Genomic DNA, 16,810 nt, shown 5'->3' with positions numbered 1-16,810 from the left:
ACAAGGTTAGTTGAGACTCTCATTGTGGAGAACACCTCATTAGAAGAGAAGGTCAAAAATCTTGACGTTGTGCTTAGTCAAGCTAGAACTCAAATAGAGAGGATGTCTAGTGCAAAGCTTGAAGAAGTCTCGAGCGCTCAAAAGCCTAGTTCTGATAAGACTGGCTTAGAATATGCTGTCTCTTCCGACCCCTCCTCTTCCATGGCTTCTAGATCAAGGACTGTCATTGTGCCTTAATCCAAGAAAGATAATAAAGGTATGAAATCCAAAACTGTTTTGGCTAATTCTAAATCCTTTGCTAGACCTCATGTTTGTCACTATTATGGTGTTTCTGGACACATTCGTCCTAATTGCTTTAAGTTGTATCCTTAAAAGTAAGTGTCCAAGTGGTCACATGTTTCCTCTCAAGGACCTACACCTTTGTTTGGAGAGTTATTAAAAGTCTTGAGTTTTTTAACTCAATTCCAGGAGAATCTTAATTCTTCTATGTCCTTTAGTAGACATATTAGGACACGTGCATTTTCATCTTCACGGCCGAAGACTTGTGCTGTGTGGGTGAGAAATGAGCCTAAGACTTAACTGTCTTTTCTGTTTGTCCTCTACTTTAATTCTTTCTATCTATAGTAGGACTCTCTTTGCTTGATTTCTTAACTGCTTTTGAAATCATGCTTTCATGCATCTGCATTTTTCTATCATACTTTCATGCATATGCATCTTTCTTTCATGCTTTCATGATTGTTTATCTGTTTTTGTTTGATTGTTTAGTTTTTATTTTGTTTTGTTTTCAAAATAAAAAATTGAGAAAATTTTGAAAAATACAAAAACAGTATGTGTGTGTACATCGGTTCTTGTGAACCTTAAAATGGCCTTTGAAACTGAATTTTCTAAACTTTGTATCTCTTATACCTTAGATGAGCATTTCTATGCACAACTAAGCAAGTGAGCTTTGTGGCTCTTTGTTTGTGATGAGTAAGGTTAAGTGATCTCTTGAACTTAACACTCGTATCACTCTTTTTGACGGGTAGGACTAGAAAATCCTAAGAGAATAACATAAATAACTATCTCACCACTATTGCCCGCCAATCATGTTATGACATCTGTATGCTTCGGCATAGCAAAAGTGCAATGTCAAAAGCTTAACATAATTGGGTATTTTTTTTCTCTCATTTATATACCCATGCATGGTTTGCTTAATAAAAAGAAAATATGCAAAGAAAATAAAAGCAAAAAGAACAAAAATGCTTTAGATATGATTGCAAGCGTGTTTTCTAGGAGATGTGGGAGTTATAGGATGTACCTTGAAGGTGATAGTCTTCATCAAACAATTATGATTGTGTGTGAGTTAAAGTGATTTTCTCATATCTCAAATCGTCATAACTTTGAGACAGTTATGCATTCTTGCGATGTTTACACACACAACACGCAATATTTTTTGCTACTCTTGATACATGTGCAGGTACAATGTGATTTGGCCATCACAGGGTTTATATGCGTTGATGTATGCTCACTAAACTGTCTTAACTTGTTTTTGAAATATAAAATTGGTTAGACTTGTTTAGTGTGTGTGTGTGTTTTTGGGAGCTCAATGCTTAACTCTTTGTTGATTGAGAGATGTTTTGAGAGGTTAAAATATTGGTTGAATTTTTGGCTGAGTTGCACGTTTGATTGCATTCATATTTGTGTTTTTCTCCTCTTTGAAAAACTGTTTTTAAGCCATCTCGATACCTTCTCGACACCTTTCGATACTTGGCTTATCTGTCGAGTTCTTCTGTTGCATCTTATCACAATCTCGACACCCCTCGATAGCTAGGTGGATCGATCGAGAAAGTTTCTGTCCCCTCGATAGCGTCTCGATAGCTGTTCGATCCATCGAGGTATGCTCGATAGCTCCTCAATACCTCTCAATCCATCGAGAATCTCTTGCATGCATTGTTTTTCACATGTTTTGCATGTTTCTTTTATCTTGTCATCCATAGCATCTTGTTTCATTACATTCATGCATTTATATGGACTCTTTGTACCCCCTTGATCATTTTTTATCATCTTTATGTTTCTCGAGTGAAGCTTTCTAGTTTCTTGTACCCATTGTCAATCGTGACAAAAGGGGGAGAAATTGGAGAATTTGTGGTTTCTTTCTTTAAGATTCTACAAGTTAGAGGGAGAAATACATGCTCTTGTAAGGGGAAGATGTGTTTCATCTTGTTAGGGGGAGTGTTTACCTCTTTGTTGTTGTAGGAGCTACTTTTAGCTTCTTCTTCTTGTACCTAGGTCTTGTGACAATTTTTACATACATAATGCTTATCAAGTGGTATATATGATGATGTATGTTTTCTTCACCTACCTCTACAAGTGTTGTTTCTTTTCTCTCTTTATACACATGTTTCTTTATTTGTATGCAATCTATTATTTCTGCTTCACATAAAGATGCCTTGATGTGTTTTGTTTTAAGTGTTTCAGAAATACAGGTTGTCAAAGTCTTCCCTGCCATGAACTTTCTTCTTGCAAAGTTTTTCAAGAGTTTTTGTGAGGGTAGATTTTATTGTATTCAACAAGTGAGTATGAGTTGAGTGTTCTATGACTTCTCTCATATATTCATTTGTTTGTTGTGGTTTTGTCACAGATTGCTAAAGGGGGAGATTGTTAGGACATATGTGGTTCACTTGTTAAGAACATATGTCATTCTTTTATGTAATTGGCTAATCCTTTGACAAAACGCACTTTACTTGTAATTGGGAAGATTTAGGATGTGTTTAATACTTCAAAGAACATGTTGTTCAAGTCTAGTATTAAAGCCATGAAGATTGGACCAAGAAACAAGTGAAGAAAATGTGTTTACTAAAGCTGGACAGCTGCTCGACAGCTGCTCGATAGATAGCTATCTATCGAGGTTTAATGAGGCTCGACAGATGCTATCTATCGAGGTTACAGAAATCAGAATTTTCAAATATGATTTTTGGGCCAAGCTTTTGTATTTGTGTAGGGTTTCTTTTCTCACAATCCTAGGCATATATAAGGCTTATTTTAGAGGCCGTCACATAAGAGAATATAAGGAGAACATATGCAAAAGGTGACCGAAACCTTATTCTCTCTAAAAGAAGCTACTGCGTCTTTTGCGGCTTAGGGTTTTGTAACCAAGTGCTTCTTGATGTTGATTGTTGATGAAGTGAAGAACTTTGCAACCAACATTTTCTTCTCTAGTTGGTGATTGAAGTCGCGTACTGGGATCCGCGCAATTGGTTAGTCACGTATTGGGATTCGTGCATCAAAGGGTGGCATTCATATATTGAAGAGTTCAGAGGTTCTAAAGCGGTAGAAGGTTTCTGCTGTGAGTTCATCTATGGGGATTGTAGAGTCTAAGGACAAATGTTTTGTACTAGATCTGAAACTTCTCTTTACTATAGTGAATTGCTTTTCGGGAAGGTTTCCCCCCAGGTTTTTTACTGTGAAACTGGTTGGTTTCATTGGTTTTCCTGGGTCATCATATCTTGTCTTATTTATTTTTCCGCTGCACTTATATTTGACATGATATTGATGTTTGTTTGTTTTAACAAGTTTATACATAATAAATCTAATTAACAACTTGGATTTAAAACTTGTTAATTCTATCAATTGGGGTCTAAATTTCCCAACAAATACAATGGACACTTTCAATTTCTTAAAATTCTCTCTTACACTGAGTTACTTTATGTCGATATGTTTATTTCAGCTTTCACAATCATTGTTCTTATAGAAGAAAACTATAGCCGAGTTATCTTTAAAATCTTTAAATTTCTCCACATAAAATCGACAACCTTAAGACCTATCCATAAACACTTACTTATAGCTTCATAACATATAGGATATCTTACATGACAAAATCAAATCACTACTTCCAAGTAGTATGTCAATCATATTTAGGCGTAAAAGCAATACATTTACTCCCACTAATCTTAAGATTTCTAACACCCACTACATTCAAAAAAGACTTAAAATTAAAAATTTAAAGCAACTTAAAAAATTGCTAAGTTGAAGCGCGACACACACACACACAAGAGAGAATATAATGACAAATATACCACTTTCGGAAGCGCCACTATCATCGCCAACACAATTCAAACCGGCAGCAAATTTTCCCTAACATTGTTAAGAAAAAAAGTCTTGTAAAAAACACAAATGAATGAATCAAGAATTTGATTATGAGGTTAGTTTTCTGTAACTTCGCAATCGCCATTGCGATTCTCCTTTCTTTGATTCCTTCAGATTATCTGCACCAGATCTAAAATTTTCGAGCGAAATTTGCAAAAAAAATAAATAAAATTCGCTAAAACCTAAATTACTTAAAAAGTTCATAATTCACTAAAATGAAAAAAAGATTCATGAAATTAGGGTTTGTAAGAAAAAAAATTTTAAAAAAAAATAAAAATTAGGCAAAAAAGAAAATCTATGTATGATTGTTATTAGTGTGTGTGTGTGTGTATATATATATATAACTAAAATTTCCTCCAAATCCATTTACTTTAAAAATCTAATAAATCACTCACATTGAACTAGCAACACGTTAGCAAAAATGCATTTTACTACAGAGCTTGACCAAAATTACTTTGTTTAGGCAACATATCTTCTCGGTTGATTCTCCAAAAAAAAAAACACTCAAATATTCACCAATAAATCACCAAATAATTGTTTTCTATACCTTTATGAGGATTCCAGACATCTAGAGAATTCATCTTGACCTTAAACCTGCCAACATTCTATTAGATGTAGAAATAAATCCTAAAATTGTAGATTTTGGAATGACAAGTAAGGGTGTGTAGCCATCCCACCAATATACCAAAATTGACCCACTCTAGCCCAACCTACCTGGTTAGGTCGGCTTTTAGGGGTTGGTGGGTTGGGTTCGATTGCCAAGTTTTATTTTACAGTGGGTTAGGTTGGGTGCGGGTCAGCAGATTTACAAATCCGCCTAACCTAACCCGACTCACATAAATTTGATATATATTTAAAATATATATTATATGATTTTATTATTTAATCTTTTGGTTTGATGAACTACCAACATATTTATAAGATTATAAATCAACTTTTTATTTGTGTTGGTTTGATGCATTAATCAAATAGTTTTTATTAGTTTGGTACTATGCTCAGGTTTGATTAGTAAATCTGTTGTTATTTGTATTGGTAATCTTATAAATTTATTGTTTTTATACTTATATCTTATTATTTTATTTTATTTTATTTTATTATAAATGTCCAACCAATGGGCCAACCCGATTCACTTGGGTTGAGTTAGGTTGGACCCTTAGGATAGGTTGGGTGGGGTTGAGGTTTTTTCAACCCGACCATGGTGGGTTGGATTAAAAAACACCTTTAATTTGACGCAACCTGACCCATGCACATCCCTCTTTGCAAGAATGGTGGTATTAGATGAAACTAAAGGCAACACAAACAGAATTGTAGGGTCTTAATAAGTACCAACATGCTAGAGCTAATGTATAGAATTGTGCATACCTTTTAAAGAGAAATGTTGGGACATCTGTGATTTGATGTTAGGAACATATGTCAACATTTTATGTGTTGGCTAATCCTTTAACAAAACGCACTTTACTTGTGATTGGGTAGATCTAGGATGTGTTTAATATTTCAAGAAACAAGGTTTCAAGTTCAAGTGTTAAAGCTATGCAAGTTTGTCTAAGAATCAAGTGAAGAAGTGTTGTTCATTAAAGCTCGACAGCTAGCTTGACAGCTAGTATCAATTGAAGTTTAAAAGAGCTGTTCAACCCGAGGCTTGACAGCTGCTCAACAACTAGGGTATCTGTCGAGGTTTATGAAACTCAGTTTTTCATCTAATTCGTGAGTATGCGTTTGAACTTTCTTTTCTCACAACCCTAAATATATATAAGGATTATTTTAAGGGCCGTCACATGTTGCACAGTCAAGAGCACAGTTGCGCAAGAGCATAATTCCACAAGTGTGACCAGAAACCTAGTTGTCCTAGTTCATCTTGAAGAAGCTGCTATGTTTGTACACCGTAGGGTTTTGTGACCAAGCAACTTCATGATCTTCATCGTGTGATGAACTGAAAAAATTTGCAGCCAACATCCTTCTCAAGTTGGTGATCAAGTCGCGTACTGGGATCTGCGTATCTTTTGGTTAGTTGCGTACTAGGAGCTGTGCAATATAAGGAGAGATTGTCACTACAGAACAAGTCCAATTAGGTATTGGGGTAAGAGTTCAACTGTAGGTTGGTATAAGGTACTAGGATTCCTTTACTTGTAACTACTTGTTTTGATAATAGTGGATTCTCAGGAGTGGTGACCTTAAAATCACCCGGTGGGGGTTTTTGTCGTGTAGGTTTTCCCTATTCGTAAACAAATCACCATGTCATTTAATTTTCACTGCATTTTTAGTTATTTGGTGATTTTTTGTGCTACCACGCTCATTGCATGTAATCGAACCTAATTAATTTACTTGGCTAATTAATTAGTTAATTCACCACAAGGGGTCAATACATTTTTGGCCTGTCAAGCGATATCAGAGCAGGCATACTTTGATTAGGGTTTAATTTTGTTGTGTGATCCATTGACCCCTGTTTGTCATGGATAAAGGACAGTCACTTATTGTACCTCCTTTATTCGATGGAACTAACTATGCATACTAGAAAGTATGCACGAGAGTTTTCTTGCAGTCATTAGATGAGAAAGTTTGGCAAGCTGTGGAGATAGGCTGGACCAAGCCGAAAGAAGCGCCGGGCGACTAGGATGATGCAAAGATCAAGGCGGCAAACTTCAACAGCAGGGCATTGAATGCTTTATTCAATGTGGTCACAAATGAGGAGTTCAAGAAAATCTCGTCCATTGAAACTACAAAGGAGGCGTGGACCATTCTCCAGACAACCTATGAAGGAACCAAGGCTGTCAAGGATTCGAAACTTCAGAGGCTCACTACTAGCTTTGAAGAAATCAAGATGGAGGAGGATGAGTCATTTGATGAGTTCTATGACAGGCTCAAGGACATAGTGAACTCAGCTTTCAATCTTGTGGAAACCATTCTCGAACCCAAAATTGTAAGAAAGGTGCTCAGGTCTCTACCTGAGAGATTTCATGCCAAGATCACTGCAATAGAGGAATCAAAGGATATTGACAAGATTCCTTTGACAGAGTCGGTTGGTAATCTGCAAACTTATGAGTTAGGTTTGACAAGAATTGGCAAGTCAGGTAAGGGCAAGAGCATGGCATTGAAGGCAAAGAGCAATGACACGGATGAGTCTTCTGATGATGAAGATTCTAAAATGAAGTCTTTTATCACCAGACAATTCATAAAGAATGCCAATGCAAAGGGTTTCGACAAGGACCATAGGCAATCAAGTTCTTCATAGTCTAAGAGCTAAAATTAAGGGAATAAGGATGCTAGGGATGACGGTCAGTACACTGTTCCCTCAAGGCCGAAGTGTTTCTAGTGTCACGAATTCAGTCACATGAAACAAGAGTGCCCCACTTATCTCAAGTCTATTGGAAAAAGCAAGACACTTGCTACTACCTTGAGTGACACCGAACCTGAGGATGATTCCGAAAATGAAGATGACGGAATCCTAAATGCCTTCACCGCCACTGTCAATCCTACTGAGGGGATTGTGGACGATGTGGATGAAGAAGAAGACTTAGTGGGGTCAAAATTTGAGAAGATGGATGAACAAAATGACATTCACATTGCCTATGTAAAGGTTGAAAAGTATGAGAAGTTGTATAAGTTGGCCACCAAGAAGCTCAGTGATGTGGAGCTTGAACGAGAACAACTCTCCACAAAATTTGATGAAGCAAATCAGACTATTGGAGTATTGAGATTTGAAAACAATTTTTTGGCTGAGAAGATCAAGAAGCTTAAGGCAGAACTATTCCAAGTTAGAGCTCAGTTAGAGAAGACCTCAAGTGCAAAGCTTGATGAGATGCTCAGCATGCAAAAATCTGCCTCCAATCGATCCAGTTTAGGGTACGATTTTTCTTCTCCTAATATTGCTTCTTTTAGTACTACTGTTTTTATTTCTTCTGCTAACAGTACTAATTCTGAGAATAATGATGTTAAAACTGCGATAGCTAGTGAAAATATAGACAAGGGTAAATCTATCTTAGGAGCACCCCTTAAGCTTGCTAAGAAAGAAACCAAAAACCCTAGGGCTAAGAAAGAAACCAAAAACCCTAGGGCTAAGAAGAGTAATGCTCAAAAGTCCAAAAAGAAGAAGCAGCATCTTTGTCATCACTGTAGAGCAGTTGGACACACTCGACCAAATTGCTACAAGTGGCAAGCCACACAACAGAGCAACAACATGGTCTCAGCTAGAAACCTGAGTCAGTTTCCATCCTCTCTCACTCCCCTTAAAGATCTACTCAAAGCCCTTATGTTTCTTTCGAACTTAAACAGCTGCAATTCATCCCCCTCTCTGCTAGTTCAAGGGTTCGCCAAAAGGAAAGGTTCTTCCAAGGTATGGAAGGAAAAAGGGCTCCAAGTGATTTAGTCACTTTTTCTCTCTCCCTCTCTTGTTTTTATTTTTGCATTACTTGTTTGTTTTGCTTTCTTTTTTCTTTTTTTGAGATAGTCTAGTTTTTATGCATTGCTTTATTTGACATGTTTTTGTTTGCTTGTTTTTTAGTTGTGTTTTTATTTTTGTTTTTCTTTTATAAAAGTAAAAAAATTGAAAAATCTAAAAAATACAAAAACAGTGTGTGTTTGGGTACATTGGTACTTGTGTACCTTGAATGACCAATGAAACAAATTTTTCTAAATTTTGTATCTCTTGTAGCTTAGATGAGCATCTATATGCACAACTAAGCAAGTGAGTTTTGTAGCTCGTGTTTGTGATGAGTAAGATTAAGTGATCTCTTATACTTAACACGCATCACTCTTTTTGACGGGAAGGACTAGAAAATCCTAAGAGAAAGGCATAAATAACCATCTCACTACTGTTGCCCGCTAATCATGAAATGACATCTGTATGCTTCGGCATAGCAAAAGTACAATGTCAAAAAGCTTAACATAATTGGGTATTTCTTTTCTCTCCCTTGTATGCCCATGCATGATATGATTAATAAAAGAAAAATATGCAAAGAAAAATAAAAGCAAAAGAAACAAAATACTTTAAAATATGATTGCAAGCATGTATTCTAGGAGATGTGAGAGTTATAGGATGTACCTCGAAGGTGATAGTCCCCATCAAACAGTTATGATTGTGTGTGAGTTAAATTGATTTACTCATATCTCAAATCGTCATAACATAGAAACACTTATGCAATCTTGCGATGTTTTTCACACAACACGGAATATTCTTTGATACTTTTGATACATGTGCAGGTACGATGTGATTTAGCCATCACAAGATTTACATGTGTTAATGTATGCTTACTAAACTATCTTAACTTGTTTTTGAAATATAAAATTGGTTAGACTTGTTTAGTGTGTGTGTGTTTTAGACCTCAATGCATGACATTTTTCTTAATTGAGTGATGTTTTTGAGAGATTAAAATATTGGTTGGATTCTTGGTTGAGTTGCATGGTTGATTGCATTATGTCTGAGTTTTTCTCTTCTTAAAAATTTGTTTTTAAAGCAATCTCGACAGCTCCTCGACACCTCTCGACAGCTAGGCTATCTATCGAGCTCTTTAGCTTCTCTTTATCGCAATCTCGATAGCTTCTCAATCCATTGAGAAAGTTTCTGTCTTCTCAATAGATGCTCGACAGCTCCTCAATCCATCGAGCTCATTCTTGCTGTGGACACCTCTAGACAGCTGCTCGATAACTGTATCTCTCCAAACTTTTAAAGCTCGACACCTCTTGACACCTTTCGATCTGTCGGGATTTAAGAGCTTTCATAAATAGCTTCCTTGCAATACCAGACTCACTTCTCTCGATCTCTCTCGATTGTTTTCTGTCTTTTCACCTCCCAATCACCTCTTTCTCACTCTAAACTTCATTCCCAAGAGATTTTCAGCCCAGATTGATCTTTCTTCCTCTGGTAAGATCTTGTTTCTCTCATCTTATCATGCGTTTCATGTTTTCTGACCTAACTTTTGAGATTTTTCAAAATTAATGAAGTTCTTGTGAGATTTTTGGGATGGGTTTTGTTGAAATGATTTTAAATCATCATGCATTGCATCACATTTGCATTATAATAATGTTTCATGCATTTTAGATGTGTGTTTACCTTGTTGCAATGATTGTGTGCTGATAGGTTTGGATTGGGTTGAGCCCATGATGTATTTACTATTGCATATCACATGCTTATGCATTTTCATGCATACGTACCTTTAAATTTTTATATTTGTTATATTGTATCTTGTTGGTGCTTTTCTGATTGTCTCTCTCTCTCTCTTCCTCTCTCTCTCTCTCTCCTTCTTACGTTAGTTGCGTTATGGCACCTAAGCGTAAATCCATTCCATCCCGGAATCCTTTTCATTTCGGGGCATCTATCTCTTCTGATCCTACCCCTTCTCATATTCATTTCCGTGATGATAAAGCCCGCAAGGACTTTTCGAAGAACTTTTCTAGACGAGGCATTCATTCGAAACGCCAAGTTATTTTGTCAGAATTTTCTAACACTGACCTATCCATTGTCATTCACAGTAGGGGTTGGGAGTCACTGTGTGACGTCTCGGTCACTTGTCCATCCGTGCTTATTCAGGAGTTCTACTCTAACATGCATGGATTTGATTATTCAATACCTCTCTTTGTCACTCATGTTCGAGGTACGCGCATCGTGGTAACTCTGGATATTGTATTCGACATGCTCTATGTCCCTAGAGTAGTGCATCCTGACTACCCTGGTTGTGATCGTCTTAACACTGTGTCTAAAGATGAGCTTATATCCTCTTTTTGTGAGCGACCTTCTAAATGGGGTGATCATCAGTTCACTTCTTGTTCAACATTTACTAAAGGTCCTAAGTTCATTAACATGGTTATGACCTTCGTTTTGCATCCTCTCTCTCATTATAACTCCATTACTGAGCCCCGTGCTTGGTTTTTGTTATCCCTCATTGAGCATCTTACTATAGACTTCCCCTCTCATTTCATTCTTTCACTCATAGATGTGTATAGGGATATGTCGGCTCGTGATAATCTCATCTTCCCTTTTGCTATCACAAGGATTCTATGCCATTTTTCTGTTTCCTTTCTCGTGTCTGACCTCTTCCATGTTATATGTGCCATAGATGCCGCCATCGTTAAACAGAGCGAGACGCAGCTACGTTTGAGGTGATTCGGATCGACGATTCCTCTAGCTTCTACAGCTCCATCCACATCCGCTCCCTCTTCTTCTACGGGCGGTGTGACACTCGAGGACATCATGGCATAGCTTGTATGCATGGATGCTCGCCTCGACACTTTCAGTGATGATTTGTGTCAGGTGAACACTCGTGTTGGTCGTATTGCACGACAACAGACTATCATGGGTGGCTTTGTTGCTTCTCCTCCTCCTACTCTAGAGGCTTTTGAGGATGAGGACGATGATGGTGATGCCGATACTTCTGATGCTGAGGATGATGGTGCTAGCTCTTCCAATGCTGATGAGATGTCTACTTGATACACTTACCATTTGTCACTTGTGACAAAAAGGGAGAGTAGTCATACTCATAGGGAGAAGGTTAGTATAGGAGATTTTTGTTAGGGGGAGTGTTCATTTTTTTTTAGGGATGTAGTGAGGATTTTATGTATCTCTTGTACATGGGTCTTGTAACCATTTGACATACATTGTACTTATATTTGGTTTATATATATTTCGATGTATGTTCTTTCACCTATCTTTACATGTGTTGTTTCTTTTCTCTCTTTATACACATGTTTCTTATTTATTGTATGCAATCTTTTATTTCTATTTCACACTAAGATGTCTTGATGAGTTTTGTTTAAGTGTTTCAAAAATACAGGTTGTCAAAGTCTTTTTGCCATGGACTCTCTTCTTGCAAAGTTTTTCAAGAGTTTGTGTTACGATAGATTTTATTGTCTTCAACAAGTGAGTATGAGTTGAATGATTTATGACTTCTCTCGTATGTTCATTTATATGTTGTTGTTTTTTCACGGATTGCCAAAGGGGGAGATTGCTAGGACATATGTGATTTGATGTTAGGAACATATGTCAACATTTTATGTGTTGACTAATCCTTTGACAAAATGCACTTCACTTGTAATTGGGTAAATTTAGGATGTGTTTAATACTTCAAGAAACAAGGTTTCAAGTTCAAGTGTTAAAGCCATGCAAGTCTGTCCAAGAATCAAGTGAAGAAGTGTTGTTCATTAAAGCTCAATAGCTAGCTCGACAGCTAGTATCAATCGAGGTTTAAAAGAGCTGTTCAGCTCGAGGCTTGACAACTGCTCGACAGCTAGGGTATTTATTAAGGTTTATGAAACTCAGTTTTTCAGAGTTGTTTTTCATCCAATTCGTGAGTATGTGTTTAGGCTTTCTTTTCTCACAATCCTAAACATATATAAGGATTATTTTAAGATCCGTCACAAGTTGCACAGTCAAGAGCACAGTTGCATAAGAGCATAATTCCACAAGTGTGATCAGAAACCTAGTTGCCCTAGTTCATCTTGAAGAAGCTGCTCTGTTTGTACACTGTAAGGTTTTGTGACCAAACAACTTCATGATTTTCATCGTGTGATGAACTGAAGAACTTTGCAACCAATATTCTTCTCAAGTTGGTGATCAAGTCGCGTATTGGGATTTGCGAATCTTTTGGTTAGTTACGTACTGGGAACCGTGCAATATAAGGAGAGATCGTCACTACAAAACAAGTTCAATTGGATATTGTGATAAGGGTTCAACTGTAGGTTGGTATAAGGTACTGGAATTCCTTTACTTGTAACCGATTGTTTTGATAACAGTGGATTCTCAGGAGTGGTGACCTTAAAATCACCCGATGGAGTTTTTGCCATGTAGGTTTTCCCCATTCGTAAACAAATCACTGTGTCTTTAATTTTCGCTGCATTTTTAGTTATTTGGTGATTTATTTGTACTACCACGCTCATTGCATGTAATTGAACCTAATTAATTCACTTGGCTAATTAATTGGTTAATTCATCACAAGGGGCTAATACATTTTTAGCCTGTCATGAAATAACACTAAAAATGTCATAAAAAGTTGGAAATTAAAATTTTTTGAAATTAAGATTACCATTAAAATTAAGACTTGATTTATTATTGATGAAATGTAGTGGATATGTGGCTCCATAGTATGGAATGTTTGGACAATTTTCAATGAAATAAGATGTCTTTAGTTTTGGTATGTTAATTTTGAAGATTGTGAGCAGTAAAAAAAAAAAAAATCTTCTTTTCGTAATGGAAGGAATATGGAGTACATTCTAAACTATGTGAGTAGGAATATAAAAGGGTATATTTCCTTCTTTTTCTTCTTCTTTTTTTCCTTCATTTTTTTAAGAAAAGAAGAAAAGAAATAATTATGAGAATGTAATTTTTCTTCTTTAACATGGTATGTTCACATTGATATATTTCTACAAGCATGGAAAAATTGGCGTGAGGGAACAATTTCAAATCTCATAGATCCCACATTGAACGGTAGTCCAATATCTGAAATAATGAGATATATCCACATGGAATTGTTATATGTTCAAGAAAATGTAGCTGACCAAGTATGGCTTTAGTTGTTCTCATGACAAATAGCAATTCTATCGCTCTCACTGTACCTACACAACTTGCAATTTTCATGGGGAGCAATGTTTTATCAGCCACATTATTGCAACAAGATATTGGTTCCAAAATAACTGTCGATAAGGTTTTAATTACTGTGGCATCCAAACCACCAACCTAACAAAATTGACCCAATCCAATCCAACCTGACACCTTGGAATGGTTTTTGTAGGTTGGGTTGGAATTTTATTTTGAGTGGCATGTTGAATTGGTTTCAGGTTTATAGGTTTTTAACCCATCTAATCCAACTAGGCCCCTATGTGTGTGTGTGTGTGTGTGTGTGTGTGTGAGAGAGAGAGAGAGAGAGAGATTATTTTATTGCCTTTATTTTAATTTTTTGAGTTTGATTTATTTTGTATTTTAAAAATTAGATCTAATAAATTTGAAAATTTGCAATACAATTTATGCATATTATGTGAATTTTAATCATTTATATAAAAGTAATTAAATAATTAATGAGAGTCCATTTTTTTTACAAGCAGGGCGGCACCAAGTGTAGTTTAGGGTGGTCATGTAGTTCAAGGTGATCACATGACCGCCCTGACTTGAATTTTTTTTTTAATATACCTTTAAAAAAATGAATTTTAAATTAATATGGGTTGTTGACCACCTTAGAAAAAAAAACTTGACCACCCTAAAAAAAATTGAACACCTGAATAACAATTTGAGCCCATTAAAAATTAAATTCAACTTCTCCAAAATTTTGGTTTGTTGAATGTTGTACCAAAAAAAATTGTGAGAAATGCTATGTTCACAATATTTTTGCAATAAATCTTAATTAGCAGGTTGTTACTAGTGGATAAAAAAATAATTTCAATGATATGTTCAAATTAGAACAAGTAAAAACTTACCACCTATGCTTTGTTGTGTAAATGTTGCAAAAATGTTGTAAATGTAGCACTTTTGAAAATTGCCCAAACAAACAAATTAGCCTAAAAGTCCAAATCAAATGTTTAATTTGATTTTTTAAATTGTGTTTTCAAATGGCATATTTTAAAATCGTTTTTTTTTTAAATTAAAAAAATGCACACTTTTCAAATAGTTAGTCTGTTAGTGCTTGCTTTAGTCTTTAACCAAATTTGTTGGATTTATGTGATACATTTTAAAAAAAAGGTAATGCATTTTGTATATATTGTTACTTATTTAGGCAAAATATTGGTAATTGAAAAGGAGATCAATAGTTTAATGATCACTTAATTATGTATATTGAAAAAGATATACCTAATAACATTTATGGTGAACTATCATAGCATATCACGATTTCAAAATATAAAAACTTGTGAAGATAATTTTGAAAATTTATATATTTGCGTGTTTTTTTTTTTGTGACGTTAACATATTCAAATTCTATTTTTATTAAATTTTGTAATGATTATCTTTAAAAAAATTTCTAAAGCCACAACTGTCTACGAGACATTAAACATGTAAGCACCATCTCCAAAAAAAAAAAAATATATATATATATATATATATATATATTGTAAGAATAGCCCATTGATGCACGTGGGTTGGGAGGAGTTGGTTTCTACACATGATGGGTAGAGTTGAGTTGAGAATTTCTCAATTTGACAAGTCTAGGTTGGGTTGAAAAAAAAAAAAAAAAAAACTTTTCAACCCAATCTATGTACGCCCTAATTCCTAGATAATGTTTTGCCCGTATGGATTATAGTAAACTCGTTGTCTAGAAATTTCACTAAACTGCAATTCAACCAACTATTTAAAATTTTCCAGGCATATCTAGAAAATTATAATTAGAATGCCTTACAGATTGTCGTGCCCCAAAACCAGAATACTTGAATCCTTTCCAAATGCTAAGGTATAACAAGTTTGCTTTATCTATTACTTATTTATGCATATGATCTAGAATCGTAATTTTGCCAATCCATATAATATATAATAATACATGATTGATCAGATCATGACTAATAAAAGAGACCAAGTCAGTTTTCCTCTACACATTTCTCCGAATTTGTTGAATGAGGTAATATCGGTTACTCCTGATTAGACTATAGAAACATTTTCTTGGCTTTCTCAAGGTGTTTTGTGAACCACTTTGAGTTGTTGTGCACAAATGTAAACCTTTAAATATGGTTCCTGTTTTATAAGTCTTACCACAACATCATGTATCACCTATGGACCATAGCTAATAATATCAAAGATGGTGCCTTAAAAAATTCCCACCATTAGAATTTGTAATTGAAATTGGGACATCAAAAATAGCGGTTAGTACTCTGTAGGTACAAGGAACTAGGTCTGTGCCTCGCAGTGTATCAGTGTATCACCATGAAAGAAACAATTTACCCTCACCATTGTACCTTGTCGTGATTGTGATTGCGCCTCAAGGCGCTTTTGCCTTGGCAAATTTGTGTTGGACTCTGGCCTTAAGCTTGATGGTGGGCATGGATAGATACCAAATTGGGGTTAGAGATTGCAAGTTTGCATTGAAACACTAGTATTAGATTAGGAGAAAGAAGCCAAGACTCTTGTAATAGGACCTTCATATTTTTTTGACGACATGTCCAAGGTTTAAAATTTAAATCCCTCTCTCAGCACAAAAAAATTAATTAATTAAATCCCTCATTTTTTAACTATTGATTTTTATATATATATATATATATATATATATGATAGTTTAGTAAACTTGTATGTGACGTAGTCTTGTCATTTAACTTTCTTATAGTCACTCACATGCAAAGCATGTGATTGCTAAACTTAACATCTAGATGGATTATGATTTGCAAATTGTTAGCTTGTTCAATTTATGTGCTTATTATAGGTTTTTATAAGTGCAAAGTGTTTTTAAGTACCCAATAATTTTGGGTAGATGCAATTAAACAACCCCAAATTCTGTTTTGAATTTTTTGTTTTTTAGGAAAAAAAAAAAAAAAAACCAATTTTCTAGTGTTTTTAAAAGTGGGAAACGCGTTTGATTAGTTGAAAAGAAAAGAAAAATTCCAAGAATGAAAACAGAAATTTTGTTTGGTAACTATTTTTGAGAAAGTTCAATTTTTTTTGTTGTTGAAGTATTCACAACATTTTGTCTAGTCACTCCAATTGTTAATTGTATGTAACACATCTAGAGGAATTTAAACTCAAATGCTTTAAAAATAGCATTCACAACCCAGAGGAATTTAAAATTCA

The sequence above is a fragment of the Castanea sativa genome, chromosome 11 (genome assembly GCF_040712315.1).
Source record: "Castanea sativa cultivar Marrone di Chiusa Pesio chromosome 11, ASM4071231v1".
Taxonomy (NCBI): domain Eukaryota; kingdom Viridiplantae; phylum Streptophyta; class Magnoliopsida; order Fagales; family Fagaceae; genus Castanea; species Castanea sativa.
This window is presented reverse-complemented; position numbering follows the sequence as displayed.